At 40.0% G+C, this 18,390-nt stretch overlaps 1 protein-coding gene across 4 annotated transcripts in view; it reads right to left on the reverse strand.

Moving 5' to 3' along the window:
- PDE11A (phosphodiesterase 11A) overlaps positions 1-18,390 on the reverse strand; it is a 411,234-nt gene that overhangs the window by 353,525 nt on the left and 39,319 nt on the right. The gene's annotated exons all lie outside the window — the stretch shown is intronic.

An 18,390-nucleotide genomic window follows, 5' to 3' on the forward strand; every position in this document is an offset into this window, starting at 1 on the left:
AGAGAAAACAAAAATAACGGACACACTAATATTTCTATTGTAATAATAATTATTATAGCTATTTTACAATACATGTCTCCTTTGGCAAATGGTGGTTTATCAAAGGTGACAGCCAACCAAGAAAAGAAAGAGAAAAAAAAGTAGTCTAATAACCATTTATTCAAGTTTTCTTATTTCAAATCTTGAAAAACTGACCTATTCTTTAGCTTTGTACATTTACAGAGAATTTGAGAATTAGAAATGCATTCATAATAAATGGAAGGGAAAAAATATCTTCTATAAAGCTGGAGTGATTAAAAAGAAATACACTTCCGCACACAAGCCAGGCATTACATTCTGCTAAAAATAATGAAGCAAGATGCAGACGTTAAGGTTCAATGTGGTTTTCAGTCAAGAGAAAACCTCAGCTCTAGGGAACAGGGCCACACAGCTTATAAAGTTTGGTTAACTTTCCCTTTGATGGATTGTCACGGAAGGGCAGCAGCAAGTCCTGTGGCTGAATTTTACAAGTGACTAAGCAGGTTTCAGAGAGTTGATACATCGGGGGGAGAAGCAATATAATAACAGAGGTGATTAAGTCCCACATGCTTCCTGGTGGATTCAGAAGGATGGAAAATATTTCTTTTCTGTGTACAAAAGGGAAAAAAAGAACCCTGCAGGAGACTTTCACATCAGAACTTCAGGTTAACAGAGACAGGACCTCAAACAAGCAATCAGCCTGAGAAGTGCTAGCATGGGAACTTCCGTGTTGCCATTGCAAAAAATTCCTGGTGGATACTAAACTAAGAGATACACCAAAGAAATAATATTTATCATTGTTCTGATTTTAATAAAAGCCTGGAAGCTATATACCAAATATTTAAATACCAATTTCCCTGTCACTTGTTCTACTTAGAATGCTCTCAAGGGGCAAGGTCTTTTTCATATTGCAAGGCATTGACCCTCATGAAATAAATTACGACCAAGGACCACATGGGGTAGCAGTCTGAAATGTAATTAAAATTGTGTGTTTTAAAAAAATATATTTCATATATGTGATTTTAAAATTACAAAGAAAGATATAGTCACAGGCCACATGGAAGTAAAAAAGGAAACCTGGTTGTTTTCTGAGGGAGTCCTATGAGATTTAAAAATTTGATTTGATGGGGTGCCTGGGTGGCTCAGTGGGTTAGGCATCTGACTTCGGCTCAGGTTATGATCTCTGGGTTCATGGGTTCAAGCCCCACATCGGGCTCTTTGCTGACAGCTCAGACCCTGGAGCCTGCTTGGGATTCTGTCTCCCTCTCTCTCTGCCCCTCCCCTGCTCATGCTCTGTTTCTCTCTCAAAAATTAAAAAAACATTAAAAAAATTTTTTTCAATTTGATTTGGAAATTAAAAACCAGAACAAATACAGTAAAACCTTGGTTTGCGAGCATAATTCATTCTGGAAACATGCTTGTAATCCAAAGCACTTGTATATCAAAGCAGACTTCCCCACAAGAAATAATGGAAACTCAGAGGATTTGTTCCATAACCCAAAAATATTCATGTAAAAATGATTACAATACTGTAATATAATACAAAATAATAAAGAAAATATAAAATATAAAGAAAAATAAACAAATTAACATGCACTTTCCTTTGAAAACCTTCACGACTGGTGTGAGGGAGAAAAGAGAAAGGAGGGTTATTGTGTAGGACAACTTTCACTATCACTAATGGAATCACTGCTATCCCTTGACTCAGTGGAATCTTTTTCTGCATGGGGGCCATTGTATACACTCACATGGATGTTGACTACAGTACAATATTAATAAACTCTTTTTTTTTTAATTTTTTTTAACGTTTATTTATTTCTGAGACAGAGAGAGAGACAGAGCATGAGCAGGGGAGGGGCAGAGAGAGAGGGAGACACAGAATCTGAAATAGGCTCTAGGCTCTGAGCTGTCTGCACAGAGCCCGACGCAGGGCTCGAACTCACGGACCGCAAGATCATGACCTGAGCTGAAGTCAGACGCTTAACCAACTGAGCCACCCAGGTGCCCCAATAAACTCTTGTCATATACTACATTTAATGTAACTGGCAATAAGGCAGCAGAGGAAAGGGTCTATATCTGCAGGCAGCCTGACCTAGAATGAAGCAAAGCATTCCTAAGCTTACTCTTGTATGGAAAAGCAAAGGACTGTCCATACGTGCTTTGAAGTGACAAAAATACACTAGTGCCAGTTGTGGACACCTTCCAACGTTCCGAGAAATCACTGATTTCTGCCAACCCTGTGGCCTGAGACCGAGCATCTGAGCCTGGGAAAGGATCACCCACAATCCCAAGTAGGTTTGAGACAGACAGAGAGAGAGACAGAGAGAGAGAGAGAGAGAGAGAAGAAGGATTGGCTCAGTTGTGATCATGTGACATTCAGCATCACGTACTACTTGTATTGCAAGACATCACTCGTTTATCAAGTTAAAATTTATTAGAAATGTTTGCTTGCCTTGCAGAACAGTCACAGAACAAGTTACTCTCAATCCAAGGTTTAACTGTACTTATTTTCATGTTCTATCCATTTTATGTTAAGGTCAGTAATGCCAGTGAAGGCCAGAAGACAGGAAAAAGAGAAAAAGAATAAGGAAAAGGGGGACAGGCAGGATGAAGGTCAGGGTGGGGGCTGGGGGGAGACAGAAAAGGGAGGAGGAAAAGAGAGGGAAGTTGGGAGGAGCAAGGGGAAGCAATTATTCAAAAAGAAGACAGGAGTGGAATGCCAGAAAAGAACAAATGGAAAGCATAAGAAAGAAATGGACAGAGGAAAGGAAAGCCAATGGTTAAGAGGACTCTGAAATATGCTAGGTAAACTTGTTTGTTTATACTATTGTTCCAGTGAGCTTCAGAGCATTAACAATTATGACTGTGATCTCTGTCTTTAGAAATGTCATTTAACTATTTAGCACAACTAGTCACAGATGACTTTAGAAGAACTGCATACTTCTCAAAGGACTCTTTTCTAGGGTAACAATAGATAATCCAAATAAAAATATCTAGAGTTTAAAAAAGAATCTGACAATCTCAGAGGATGCTCCCTGGAAACAAGTACAGACTAGAGAAACATGAATACTTGTGGTTCTTTGGGGGGAAATAGAAATGGTAGTGGTATTGGTGCATATGCTTTCATCAAAGGCTTGGTGCTGGGCTCTCCATATACATTAATTTGGTTTAAACGACTATCAGAGAGCTCCCAGTGTGACCTTTTACACTCTCCCTAGTGAATCAATCTACCTTGCCTAAAAGACATCATTACTGCCATTTATATAGCCATATGAAAAGAAGAATACATCTCCTTTGCTAATCACTATTTTCCCAAAGGCCCAGGCCTATTATACTAGTCATAGTTGATACCTTTTCTTTCTCTTGCTCTCACCCTCCCAACTTTGCTAAGTCCTCTTCTCTATTGGCAATAGACAAATTGCTTGGTTCCCTGTGCCTTCACATCTCTAACATTCACAGCCTGGACCACAATGGCCTTGTACCTGACTGCCTGGCCTGGAAACCCAACCCATCCCTATGTACAAGAAAATGAAAGGACCCTTGGCCTATAAATTGGCTTAGCTCAGCATTATCAGCTAAACCCGTTCTTAATATAACCTTACAACCTAGTACTAGTACCTAGGCAACTTACCCTAGTGACCGAATTCTCGATGACTGTCCTTTTCCTCACTTATTCACATAACAAGCATTTATGGAGCACCTAACTACTACATGCTAGGCACTGTGCCACACACAGGGAGTGATATAAAGTCATAGCATCTGGCCTCAAAGAGCTCACAGTTTAATGGAGAGAAAGACAGGTGAGCCAAAATTTAAATTACCAAAAATGGAATAAATAGCAAGAGTCATATGGGTAGTGTTATGAAGGCAGGTTGAAAAATAATAAATTTCCATGGAGAGTTTGCAATCCTCATTATTCTTACAGATTCAACCATAGTATAGACATCACCCTGGAATGGCTTTATGGGTATGCATCCAGTACAGTCACACTGAGCCTCACGCTAAGAAAGGCCCGCTACACACACACTTGAAGTTTACGTTGAATTTGTGTTTTGTTCATGAAGTCTGATGGAGCATGCCCCAGGGGCTCATACAGTCCAGCTTCCTGATGGGTTCTCAGACTCCTGCTCCCTGCCCTGGCCCCATGACCTCTACCTCTTTCCACCCAGGGTTATAACAGGGTCAGGTAGATGGGGTTTGCGATGGGAAGGTATCCACATTCTGCTGTTGCCCTCCATTCCCAGTGAGGCGTGGGCATGGGGATGACGAGAATCAGAAGCCCGCTCTGTCTCGGGGTGGAGCAAGGCTCTGGCTGTGTCCGCTGCAGGCTGACAGTACCATAACATGTTCATTCAGCAGCTCTGTGTTGGCCTCTCACCCACCCCTGATCCAGGTATGATGTATGTTCTGGCACAGAGGTTGCAGTCCTTTGGGGTTGTCCATTCATCGTGGGTGGGGGCTGGTTAGCCTGGAGGGATGACTTCCTGACCTCTGTCAAGAACCCCATTTTGATTTCTCACTGGGTCCACAAATTATACAGCCAGGTCTAGTCCCATCCCTTATAACCCTCAGACCTTTAAGCTTAGAGGCAACAATCTCTTTAGCAAATTTCCTGTCTACAGAGTCCTATTCTCCAATCCATTCTTAACAATGGAAACTAAAACAGCAAGGATCCTCTCCCATGTCTTCCAGGTCCCTTCTCCAAAGCCCAGCTAATTTTTCCTCTCAAATCTTGTTGTGGGAAATTAATCATGCACATGAGCTCCAGCCTGTGAACACCAGGAGGACCTGCGGGAGAGGACGGCTCACCACCTGAAGGTCTTACGCTTCAAGCCACATGCCATGACTGGTTGGCTCTTGGGCTGGGATCCACTCCGGGGTGGGGCTGAGTTATACCTCCCTGCAGGTAGGTATGGCCACAAACCCGAGTTCTAGAGTCTAGAACGACAACAAAATCGCAGCAGGAAATAATGTGTGCCACTTCCAGACCTGACCCACAAATTCTCCCCAGTCATCTGTCCATTTCTCTCTCCCCTCATCTGCCGACCACATGTTGGAAGCCCTGTGCTGCAGGTGTGGAGGCGCAGGCAGGCAAGACTGACCTCTTGGAGGACAGCTACCCATCAATCAGCAAGAGCTGTGCTGAGCTTCCCAAGAGTTAGAAATAAGTTCCTGTTGTGTTTCCATTGAGTTTGTGAGGCGTATCCATTAAAGCAACTATAGTTACTCTCTTCATAAATACATGTGTGGAAGGTTTTGAAAAATACATAAAAGAAAACACAAAAGAGAAAAACAAGCCCACCTCTATTAATGTTCTGGCAAATCATCTGCCAGCTTTTCCCCGTGCGTTATGCCAAGAACTTTTTACTGAGTCCTCAAATGTAACAAACAGCATGTTAAACACTTTGCATATATAACATCACTTAATTGTTGTCAGGATTAACCTTTTAAGATAGTTATCATTATCCCCATTGTAGGGCGGCAGAAACTAACAATTGCAGAAGTAAAATATGGTAACTCTCAAGGGGTTGGGACTGGGAATCACATTCAGTCTGTTTCATTCTGAATTCAACCCTCATTCAACCTCATGCTTTTGTTGTTGTTATTATTTCAAGAAAACTGAGATGCTGTTGTTTTATAAATATGCTTTGCTTTGTCCACTTAATATTTTGTGGGCAACTTCCTCTAATTAAATATTCCATTTTATGATGTAAATAATTTATTTATCCAAACATTTAGTTGGATGCTTGGGTTAATAAGCTTACACTATTATAAATAACACTACCATGAGTATTCATATACACAAATACCCATAAAAATTTCCTTGGAATGATCTGGAATTGCTAAATCTGAGGTTATGACTATTTTTTTAATTTTTATTTTGAGAGGTGGTGGGGGGAGAGAGAGAGAGAGAGAGAAGGAGGGAGAGAGAGAGAGAGAGAGAGAGAGAGAATCCCAAGCATCCTCTGTGCTGTCAGTTCAGAGCCCAGTGAGGGGCTCAAACTCACAAACCATAAGATCATGACCTGAGCCAAAATCAAGAGTCAGAGGCAGTACATGTTTATTGCCAAACTGTCCTAAATCAATGATTTCCAAAAGGGAGGGGGAGGATTTTGCCTCCAGGCGACATTTGGCTATATCTAAAGACATTATTAATTGTCACACCCGAGCAAGCATCTGGTGTCTAGAGGCCAGGGATTCCAAAGTGTCCAAAATGTCAACAGTGCTGATGTTGAAACACTCATACTACATAATGGTCTCATTAGGGTGTATCACTCTTGAGACAAAATAAAGGCTACAATAAGGGCTCTTCTATTCATTCAAACATGATTCACCAAGTACCTACTTGGTGAATATGCCAGATACTGTAGTAGGTGCTAAGTTAGCATTCAGGGAGGAGGGTCAGAGCAACAGTCAAGAATAAAAGGAGGAGGTGGAAGTAAACTGTAGCTTCACTTGATGGAGAGAAAGCACATCTATTTCATTTTATACCTTCATATGTTTCCATATCATTCTCATCAAATGACTTCCATGTAATTTTGCATTAAATTATACGGTGTCACAAAGCTGCTACAAGAAGTGTTGTTATATTGCTACATACATAGCAATAATAATATTGTTATATTGCTACATACGTAAATGCTTGATCCTTCAAGGTTATCTCTAAGAATAAAATGGTTGTTTCTTCAACAAAAATCCCAAGGTCGTAAGTATAAAACACCCTTACGATGACAGTGGCTCCGCTTTTCCCGGCTGACCTTTTTGTTCTTTAATTTCACAGAGCAGATCATCTCAATTTGGTTAATTCAGAGGTGGAAAAATGTTGTCCTGCCCTTTCCATTTTAAATTAGTAGGCACTCCCTGAGCGCCAGTTCATTTCTGGCTATTCAATGGGAGTCACAGCAGGCATGGAAAAAATAAAGGGACCAGATCAGAAGCTGCTCCTCTGTTTCCTCATTTAAGAAATAGATGGCAGAGAGAGAGGGGAAAGATGCCTTGGATCCCAGCTGAGCTATCAGCCTCCTGGCCAGAGGTTCTGGGTTCCTCAGCCTGTTTGGTCAGTGCTGGACACATTCACTGCCACTGACTCCTCTCCCTAGCTTCTGTGACAACTGATCTCTGGGCTAGGATAAAAAGGAGATGCCATGACTGCCTTGGGCTTTCAGAGCCAGTGCTCAAAGAGAGGAAGTATAAGGTGAATCTGACCCCAGTCTCACGTACCTGAAGACAGAAAAAGGAACGAGCCTTAACAGTTGCATAAAGCATATACCCTGTCACTAAGCAGTTCTCCAAAAGCAAAAAGCAGCAGCAGCTAAGGGGGAAATGCGGATTCTCCATAAAAGTGGCCATTAGAGATGGGATTATAGCTTCACCTTTCCAGAAGAATTTATGCAGAAAAACCTAGACTGGTTTCCTTAGCAACCCTGGAATAATCTTTCCACAATGTCCCAAGCCTACAGTTCTTAATTCCATTACAGCTGTTATTAAAACTTTAAATATGTAATCATGCACATTAAGTTGCCAAATACCCATAAAAACTATTAGCTCACTAAACTGTATACAGCCATTTAAATGAAAAAGGAGCAACATCTAATTTCTTTAAATTGAAAAAAGTAAAGGTTAGACATTCCAACAATCTGATAAATATAGGGGGCATGAGTGCAAGGACAATGCATAGTATAAAATTAACAACACATCCCAAGAGAAAAACATAAAATAAGGAAAGCTTATCTTTTATTTGGTGAATAGTCAACACATTTAAAACAAAACTGTGTCATAGATTCCTCCTAGCCTAATAAATTATTAGAGCCTGATTACAAGCACCATGATTTAGTGTTCATTTACCCTGTAATGGCAGCTGTGACAATTTTTTTCAGTTTACAAATACTAGACCCAAATACTGTCATTTAAAAAAATCTTTAGGATTTCAAGAATAAAAGTACGAATGGTCAATCTGGAGACTTTATGGGAGAATTTATAGCACAGAAACCCAATTCATACTTATGGGATTACATATTATACTAGAAAAATAGGCATATTCATCAGTTGTAAAAAAAAAATTATGCTCGTCAAATGAAGAATATGTATTATGACAAGTAAATCCTGACAGTCTAAAGTAAATTTAACGCATTTGATTACCTTACATTTTAAGTTAATCATTACCTATGCATAAGGCATTATGTACATACGGTACTATCCTAAAATACACCTGTGATTTGTTTTAATCCAGTAGAACACTTACACATAGAAATGGTTGTCTTGAAGGAGGAAGGTTATGCTCACAGATCCCTAAACACAGGTGGCATGGCACACCATGCAGAGACACATGGGGACAGACCAGGGTCAGGCAGGAGGCAGAAAGGGAGAGGGCAGAACATGGTCCAAAGCCTTTATTGGGGTTCCCTCAGGAAGGAATGGAGGAGGCAGGGTAGGTTCTCTGGGTCAGTTTAGGATTGGACAGTTTGAATAATTTTGGTAGGCTCTGGACTATGGGGGGGGGGGGGGGTGGTAAGCTGTCCAGTACTTTGGCCTAAGCAGAGGAATTTTGGCTTGGCCTATGAGAGTTTGATTAAGGAGATTGTTGGGAAAGTGCATTCTGGGTTGGTTGGTTTGCACATCACAGGTGCATTTGCAGGGGCGTCCTTTGCTCTATGAATTAGTTACCCCTGAGAGGAGCAGTATCAGAGCCCCCAAAACCAGAACATCAAAAATATGGAAAATAAGAAAATACAGTCAATATAGGTACTACCATATTTTAAATCAAAGTTCTCCTTTCATGCACAAGGACATTTCCAGAGCCAGGCCCTGTGATTAAAGCCTGCTGGACTCTGCATTTAAAAAGGTGAATACAGTCTTACGTTTCTGACTTTATCCTTTTGAATATTCTTTCCCGTTATCTCATTAAAATCTAATGTTTGATTTAATAATTAGATCCTTTTGAAATACTATGGGGCCGATATGTCTGGACATATTATCCCTATGTTACAACTGAAAACACTAAGGTAGAACTGGGAATAGAACCCAAGATTCCTATCTCGAAGTCTGGAGCATGTTCTATTACAGGCTGATGGCTTTCACAGTTTCCACAAGATGATTAGTAATTGATGAGTTCAATTCTCAAATAAATGGGCCTCATCAGATTGTTTACGGGGAAAAGTCCCATCAACTAGACCAGTGTCTCTCTTTCCTGTTAGAGGTGTGTTTGGTCCAGGCTGTCTCCTATGGAGTTTCTTCTGGAAAATAGCATATTGGGAATAAACAAAATTACTTGGACAGAACAAGACAGTCAAATACCAATATGGCATTCTGAACTCATTTCCAACAGATTTCAATCACCATTTTCTATATACTGGTGAAATTCAGTGTTCAAATCAAAGATGGATATTCCTACTTGACTTGGTCTCTACACACACTTACATTCCTGGTGAGTAAACTAACATCCTGGTGACTCTGGATAGTCCCCATTTGGCTCTCCAAATGCTCTTGCTCTGCGCTACTCTGTTCTGTGCCAGGAGGCTGACTCCAATGAACTGCTTTGCCAGGGAAGGCTTCCTTTGCCTTCTTGGTTTCAACCAACCCTGGGTTCAACCAATGAGTGACATTGACAGGAGAAGAGGGTGTGAAGAGGGTAACATTTCCTGGCTCCCTCTCATCCAGGTCATGTTCATCAGTGGCTGAGTTCCTCTCCCTCAGGCCATAGCTCTGGCTGGGCGGCCCCTCTCCCATAGCTTTAACTCTCTCTCAGGTTCTGGTAGTTGCACCCTCTTCAGATGTAGGTTCATTTCTACATAACGAGAGTAGTTGTATTGTTTACCATTAGAGACCTCATCACTTCAGCTGGGAGGAGGCATGGGGGAGAGGTGTAGCAACCAGCCCCGCTTATAGGGGATAACTATAGGGAACAGAAGGGAAAGAGATGGCTCTCACTTGGACATGCCACATGGACATCTAATAGCTACATCTTGGAATGAGTAGTTCATAAATGTAACCATCTCAGAAACTGAATTTTTTGAGATCTTTTGAGAGTATGTGAAACATAAGAAATGTAATCAATAAACTTGAAAGTGCAATGTTCCTGAAAAATAAATAATTGCAAGGTTGGTCAATGTAATCTCTCATGTCTGAAAAGATCTTCAGAGAAAAATTCTAACATTTGCAAGATCTTATGCTGGAAGGAGTGTTTTACCTTCAAGAAGTTACACTGCATCAATGGGGTAATCATGAGAAAACTAGAAAATTCAGTTAGCCAGAACAGTCATGCTCCATCCTCTGCTTTTGCCTAGAAGAAGCTGGCAGTGGGCTGTTGCTAGTTTAAGTGTTTGGTTAGTGGCATTCTGCTTTCTCCATAGTTTCCACATGGAATAAAGTAAAATTTTTAAAATGAACAAACAAAAACAAAGAGGGTGGGGAGACAGGGGTGCAGCAATTAATATGAAGATTTGATTAATGCAGACAAGCAATTCAAGTAATTAACCAGTTATCTGGGCTTCACAAGCCTTATTTTTAAAAAATCTACAAAACAAGGTCTAAAGAGTAAAAGATGTGCTCAGAGGATGTACTCCTGGTTTAGCTATATATATGGCCTGCACAGGCTGAACTCTGTGCTTAGGGGTGGTTGAACTGACCACATGAAGGGTATAATTACTCAGCTGAACAGATTTGCATTAATCCCTATGTGATCTACCATAGCAAATGTGAAATGAAGAAGTTATGATCTTGATCTTGAGGAGTTCACAGTCAAGACATCACATGGTATCCAAATGGTTCTAATAGTATGAAAATAGAAAGAAGCACATTAAAGCATTACAGAAGATCAAAGAAGGGAGAAATCATGTCAGTTTGGGTGGGATGGGGCAGGGATTAGCAAGAGCTTCGTGAAGAGGGACCTAGAGGGCTGAGAGGACTTCAACTGACAGAGAAAAGGAGAAGGCAAAGGGACAGATGTGAGTGTGCATATAATAGTTAGTGGTCTGTAGAGGTCACATGGAGGGGTGGTGGGTGGGCATAAGGCTCTCCAAAGATCTCCATTTGAACCCTAGCTCTCACATTTGCCAGCTGGGTGACTTTGAGCAAACTACTCAACTCTTTCAAGCCTCAGTTTCTCCTTTTGTAAAATGGTGTTGGTAATAGCTACCTCTGGGGATTGTTGAGAGGTGTAAAAGAGACAATGCTTGCTAATGACCTAATGCCTGGCTCATAATTAGTGCTCCATTAATAATAGAGTTATTGTTAATCCACAGAAGAGCATCCCTTTTCCTTCTATCATTATGTTTAAATTCTTAAAATCTGACACCCTTAAAAAGCTCAAAAGTTCCTCATTTTTTTCATTTAGATAAGAAAGATTTCTTGTACTAAATTTGCAACAACCTAAAGCTATATTTTATGATAGGAAATATAATTTATCATTAACGTATAAACCACACTATTCAGTCGTTGAAACCAACCAATTAATAAGAAACCATTGGAATTATAGAAAATACACCTTTTTTAATACCAGGAAACCTTCTTTACTATTTTAATCCCCAAAATAAATAAAAATAAATTTAGCCTGAATGCCTATAAATTCCCAGGAACCAAAGTTTCTCCTAAAATATTAGAAGCCCAACCCACTCTCTTATGACTAAACAGCTTCTTTTATGATTCAAATTCCACTTTCCAAAAGAATGTGGTTATACTGCAAAACACCACCCTTAAAATAAGTAACTAAAGTAGCAAGTAGTGGACGTCAAGGATCTTGTTGACTTTCCTGTAAAACAACTCAAAGCTATTTCAGAGGAAAGCTTCATATGACTTTTCAACACTATATTAAACATGGAACACTAACTTCCAAATTAAGCCAGCCTTGTAAATAAACAGGTGACCCAAACCTCAGGAACCAAAATATATTGGTCAGATTAGTAAACATTTAGCTTATGGGCTGGGAAAAAATTAAGTTAACCTTAAATTACCTCCCCATGATTCTGTAGGAACTGTACTTCTCTGTAATCTATCCTCATGTAAGAGCAGCAAATGCAATTTGTCACTCTGTTTATCATGATCATGTGTCTGTCAGGAAAAGGGGCTGAAACAGCAAATGTTTCCTGCTTCAAGAGCAAAATCAATTCTGGTTCTGGGCTAGTGAACATGTTTGTGGGCTTAGGGGAATTTTTAAAACACTGTGCAAGGCTGAAATAAGAATTCATAAAACTCCTTTTAAGACTAGTGGTGGGGTGGGATCAACATCTGCCTTTTAAGCAAATCTCAGCAATTTAATCACAGGACCATAGACCCATGTCTGTCAGCACTGGCTCATCAGGGAAGGAAGCATATTCCTCACTGAGTTTTCCAGACACATGAAATTAATCCCTTCTGAAGCCAAACACATTTAAATGTAGTTATTTCAGTGGAGATTATTCTAAAATGAAATTCAATGAAAGTGAATTTTAAAAAATCATTATTTATATTCTTATTTAACATATATATATATATGTTATACCCATATAGTAGAATGCATTCTTAAATAGAACTTTGTGTATAATTTTTATTTGTTTTCCATCTCTTCTCTTCAAGGATAAGCAATCAGCTCTCCCTTCTTATATTATGAGAAAGCACAGCAAGAGTTGAATGACAAAATATGGAGAAAGAGTAGTCCTGGCAGAAAGGATGAAAAGCACGGAAATAGAAAAGCACAATCCAGGCAATGAAAACGGCACATAATTTAATTAGGATGGAGCTGAAAGGAAGCAGTAGACACTAGCTGGAATAAAATTCAACTTCTCCACCTAATACTCAAAATGACTCCGACTCAGGACCAGTTTCATGGACATGTGACTGGTGCAGTTGCATAGGGGCCCCCGGCTTCAGGTTTAATGCTGTGCTGTATGAAACTCTTAATCTTTACCTTTGAATTTGTGCTAACTGAAGTCCAATGGAACAGTGGCATATGAGCTCAGACCTTGGAGTCTTGGCTCACACTCAGTCTTCCCTCCCACTGCCTTCCCAGGACTGGTGCTTGGTCATATATCCTGCTCTGTATGTCCCGAGCCTCATCTGGCCTACCGCCTACCACCTACTCACCCCTCCCTTGAGACCAGGGGTTACAACCAGGTCACATTAGTTGAGTGAGGAGCCCACACCCTACATCTGCCATACCCTACAACTGCCCTCTGCTCCTGGTCGGGGTCTGGGTGGGAGCATGGGGAGGGTCAGGTGCACACCCCATGCCACATTGGGAGGAGCAAGGCTGTGGTCATCCCCACCCAAAGCTGGCAGCATTATGACCAAGTGGCAGGCAACTCAATGAAGAGCTCTTACCTACCCCCAATCCAGGTACAGGGTTTTTCAACATGGAGCTTGAAATCACTAGGGAGTTGCATGGCTGCTGTGGGATAAAGCAGCAGGTCCTTTGGAAGAGAAGATTAACTTCTCCACCTCCAACCAGGCTCCTGCTTTACCTACCACTTTGCACCACACTCCACAAATTATGTAGCTGGCTCTACTTAGAATCTTTACTCACCAAGCTTTTTTTCCTGTTACTGATAACAGAGTTAAGCTTCTCCACATCACCCAGGTTATTATCAACTCCCTCTCTTCTAGCCCAAATCCACACTTGCAGAACATCTTCCATCTGTCCCCTGCTGCCCATTCCCACGGTTCCTGCTTTAGTTCAGCTGTTCATCATGGCTCTACTAGACCATCATAATAGACTCCTAATTATTATTATTTTTTTTCCTAGAGAGAGCAAGAGCAGGGGAGGGGCAGAAAGAGAGGGTGAGAGAAAATCCCAAGCAGGCTCTGCACTAATACCACAGTGGGGCTTGATCCCACAAACTGCAAGATCATGACCTAAGCCGAAATCAAGAGTCAGACGCTTAACCGATTGAGCCACCCAGGCACCCCACAGCTTTGAGCCTCCCCCTGTTCAATCCATTCAGCCACTGACACCAAGTTACCAAAAACACCACTCTGATCCTACTAAAATGTCTTTAAGGGCTCCCTGTAACTGTTAGTCACTGACTAACCGACTGTTAATGAAATTCAAATTCTTTAGTCAGGCATTCAAGGTTCTTTCTTCTTTTGCCCTCATGCTACTTTTGCGTATTCAATCTACAGCATGGGCAATACTTTGTCCAAATTAAAGCACTCACTGTCCCCTGTACACATTTTGTGCTCGCTCATTACTGTGTCTCTGATGCCATTTTGCTACACCTGGATCACTCCCGCCAAACCCACATCCATCTCCAATGGTGAAATCTAACCCCTTTTTCAGCTTGAATGGCATCTCCTCCATGAAGTCTTCCATCATGAGCCCAATCATAATGTGAATCCATTGTCTACTGAGACTAGTCATTTAGTTTGTAACATTTATTAAGTATAGTGCTTGGTATTTATTTGTGTATAGTATATGCCTCTCAACTATAAGCATTGGGAGGGCAAAAAACATGTTCTCTCACCTCTGTATGCTCGCAGTCCCCCTACCCAGGCTTTAGGTATAATGGAGCTCAGTGTATGTTTGCTGGAACTAACAAATAAGTAAATCTGTTGTGTAAACAGATCAGGTTTTCTGAAAGCCTGGCACACCTGTAACCCTGCTGCGTCATCCCCTTTCCTCCTCCCAGTTCACCTAACAAAACATCCTGGCTGCTTTTCAGATCCAAAGCCCATCAAACACCTGTATCATCATTATCAACACCAACAAAAATATCATCTCACACTTTTTATTAATGTTTAAAGTGCTATATTCTGAATGCTTAGAATAATCTCAAAGAGAACACCTGTTACTTGAGTGCTCTTATTTTCAACCTCTTGAGGGCAAGTTTTTCATTACTATATTAAAGTGGGCTGTTTAATAACTTATAACTGTCAGGGAAAAAAGGTAAATTGTAGTCACTATGATCCATACTGGATACTTAAAATGAATTTTTTTCCACTTGCAATTTTTTCTTCTAATTTCAAATCTGTTTTTCTAAATGTTTATTTATTTATTTATTGAGAGACACACAGAGAGTGGGGGAAGGACAGAGGGAGACAGGGAAAGAGAGAATCCCAAGCAGGCTCTGCACTGTTAGCATGGAGCCCAACGCAGGGCTCGATCTCACAAACCATGAGATCATGACCTGAGCCAAAATCCGGAGTCAGATGCTCAACCAACTGAGCCATCCCAGTGCCCCAAGTCTTTTTTTTAGGACTAATTGAAGAAGTAATGAAAAATAATGAAATAAACTAAGGAGGGTATTTTTGCTGCCAAAACTTTTATTCAACGCTAGTTTTCATTAGTCTATTCTTGACTCCAGAATTCTATGCTTATTATCATGATTTCATTAGTATCTTTAATGCCTTTCTCTCACCCATATTGTGAACCCAAGAGGATCATCAGTCTAATTTTCAAATGATTAAATTTTTAAACTCTGTATAATAAAACATTTTTACCTCCTGAAAAATAAAAAGAACAGTAGTTGAATCTGAGCAAAAAACACCTTAAAAACATACTAGGTAATAAAATATCAGAGGGAATGGTTATATTTTTACAAAGAAACTTCAGAATGTTTATATATTATCAGAATTACAACAACATCATGATAAAAGAACATGCATTTGAAAGTTTGTCAGTTTTCATTCATAGAAAAATCTGTAAGAGTCAGAAATGGAAAGGATGGGGAAAAATGCTAAAATGTAGGAAGGAGGCAACATTAATACAACTCCATAAAAAAATCTATATAGTGTGAGTTCCTTAAAGGCACAAAGTATAATACTCTTGATAGGATAGGATAGGGTCAATCATGTGTTATCAATCACATTTAGAGAAATCGTCAGTAGTGGGTAGAAGGGTAGATATTTCTATATTCCTCAAATGTAAAGACAGTTCTAAAATACTTAATTTAAGAATAGAACATGGCTCAGGGAAAGAGTAGGTTGGTCAAAATGTGCTGAGTCCACATCTCAGTCCCAGATAAGGAGAAAAACAACTGAAAATGAGATAAAGAAAAAGAATTCTAGTAGACTTGTGTCATCATTATCATCATAAATTGATACCATTTCCTGAGTAATTGCAATGTGGCAGGTACTGTTTTAGGGGCTGTAATGCAATATTCATTTTATTTTCCAAATAATTATCTTATCTTCGTCACATACATGTTCTTATTCCCATTTTGCAGGTAAGAAAACTGAGATTCAGAGATTAAGAAGTTCTCCCAAAGGGGCGCTTGGGTGGCTCAGTTGGTTGAGTGTCTGACTCTTGATTTTGGCTCAGGTCATGATCTCCCAGTTGTGAGATCAAGCCCAGCATCCAGCTCCATGCTGACAGTTTAGAGCCTGCTTAGGATTCTCCCTCCCTCTCTCTCTCTCCCTCTCTCTCTCTCTCTGTGTGCCCCTCTCCCTCAAAATAAATAAATAAACATTAAAAAAAAAAAAAGAAATTCTCCCAAGGTCACACTAATGGTGACTGTAGTGTATCATAATAAAGCAAAAAAAAAAAAAAAAAAGTAGTTTTTCTGAAGAAAAGTGGCATTAAAAAAATGAAAAAACACACCAGGTTAAAAATACAGAAATATACAGTAGAAGCCAATGGTGAAATAAAAGAGAAACTCTCTGTCCAGGATGAAATGAAGACCAGGCATAACCCAGATCTCCAACTCAGCCTATATAATACCTTCCCTTATGTTCCCTTTGCCAGTCCTCCCAACAACCTGGTCCTCTTTACAGCTATCGCTACCACCCTGGGGACTTTCCCACTGTCAGCTTCCAAATATCAAAGGCAACTTTGCTTTACACTCTGCCTTCAGAGTACAAGTAGGGCCCAGAAGAAATATCAGCTGTTGAAAATCTGATTTTCTGCAACTCTGACAACACCTCTAGCCACAATTCTAGGCAGCAGGAAGACAAGTAAACTGCTGAGGAAGCTGGAATTCTGCTCCTGAAGAAAAGGCAGTTATGTGAAGAGTCTTAAATACAAGTTGGGAGTTGAAGGAGAGCAAGAAATAAAAGCTACAGAAATGGGAAAATATCAACTGGGGAAGAATAAGAAAAGTAAAGGCAATGAAGAGAATAGACTGCAATTCCAAGCTCTAACAAGTGTCATCCAACTAGGAAGGGATTTTTTTCTTTTTTCTTTTTTTTTTAGCCCAAGCTCACGAGAAGAATGTGGAAGTAATGGGAAACAAAAGACTGTGATTGTTCAACTTCTTACAGAATCTTCACCATAAAGATTGTTAAATGTTTTCACTTCTTTCTATGGCTTTCCAAGATTATAGAGAAAGAGACACTTGCGAAAGTTCATTCATTGGTTGCTTGACCTAAGACTATCTCTTCAAGAAGGATATAATGAATAACACACCTAATCAATAACAAAAGGTGAATGAAAATGGTTATTTTGACTGGCATCCCTTACTATGAAAGTGTTATACTGACAGACATCACAAAAAATGTGAAACTCGGTTTTAGTACAAGCGAGTCAATTTTCTATGTAAAATGGTCAACTTTCAGATAAAATAAAGTTTTACCCTCAGTGCCCCTCCCACCACTTTTGCTATTCTGATCAACAGCAACCAAACTCTCGAGAAACAGGTGGCTCTATTAGACGCCGGAAGACGTGCTCATCAAATGACCACAAAATTTTCATAACCAAAGCTAAGAACTTTCAATTCTTATGAACCCCGAAAAGTCTCATAGAAAGTACATCCAGTTTATCACATTCAGTGAATAGATACTGAAGAATCAGAACTGACTAGCTTTCAGATCTGGTACCTAGTATCACGTTCAAATCACTATGAAAATGAAACACTTAGAAATACCAGCAAACAGCATGTTGGGTTTCCTTTTCCACTTGAAACTAGCATGTGTACCCTGCTGACTGCTTTTGGAATTGCTAAAAAATTATCAATTTTTGTTCATTTCACAAACTAAAAGCCTACTTGTTCAGTCCTGTCAAAAGCTGGCTGCAGATAATGCTGTATTCAAACCCAAAGATAAATAATCCCTCTATTTTGTCCAGCCTCTCTAAACTCAGTAACAGAAATAATTAAAAAGCCACACATAAGCCAGAGGCCCATTCTTCCCCTGATTTTCTTCCTCTTTTCCTCTTCCTCCCTACCTTGAAATGCATGCAACTTTAAGCTAGGTAAAGGGATGTGAAAGTAGTTCAGTACTCTGTTCCCTGTCCAACCCTGAAAGAGAATGAAATTTAGTACAGTCCCAAAAGACATCAGAGACACCAACATGCCATTTTCTTCAGACTAACACTACTATTCTGGAGTAGACACTTTTTCCTAGCACCTCACAAATCTGTTCTAAAACCATACACTGATATTCTTAAGGACAAGGAATCTTGACAGAGAAACATGTGATATTACTGACTGCAAAATGTAGTCCTTGTGATACATGAAATGTTTACAAGCC

This window comes from Panthera leo, chromosome C1 (assembly GCF_018350215.1).
Source record: "Panthera leo isolate Ple1 chromosome C1, P.leo_Ple1_pat1.1, whole genome shotgun sequence".
Lineage (NCBI taxonomy): Eukaryota > Metazoa > Chordata > Mammalia > Carnivora > Felidae > Panthera > Panthera leo.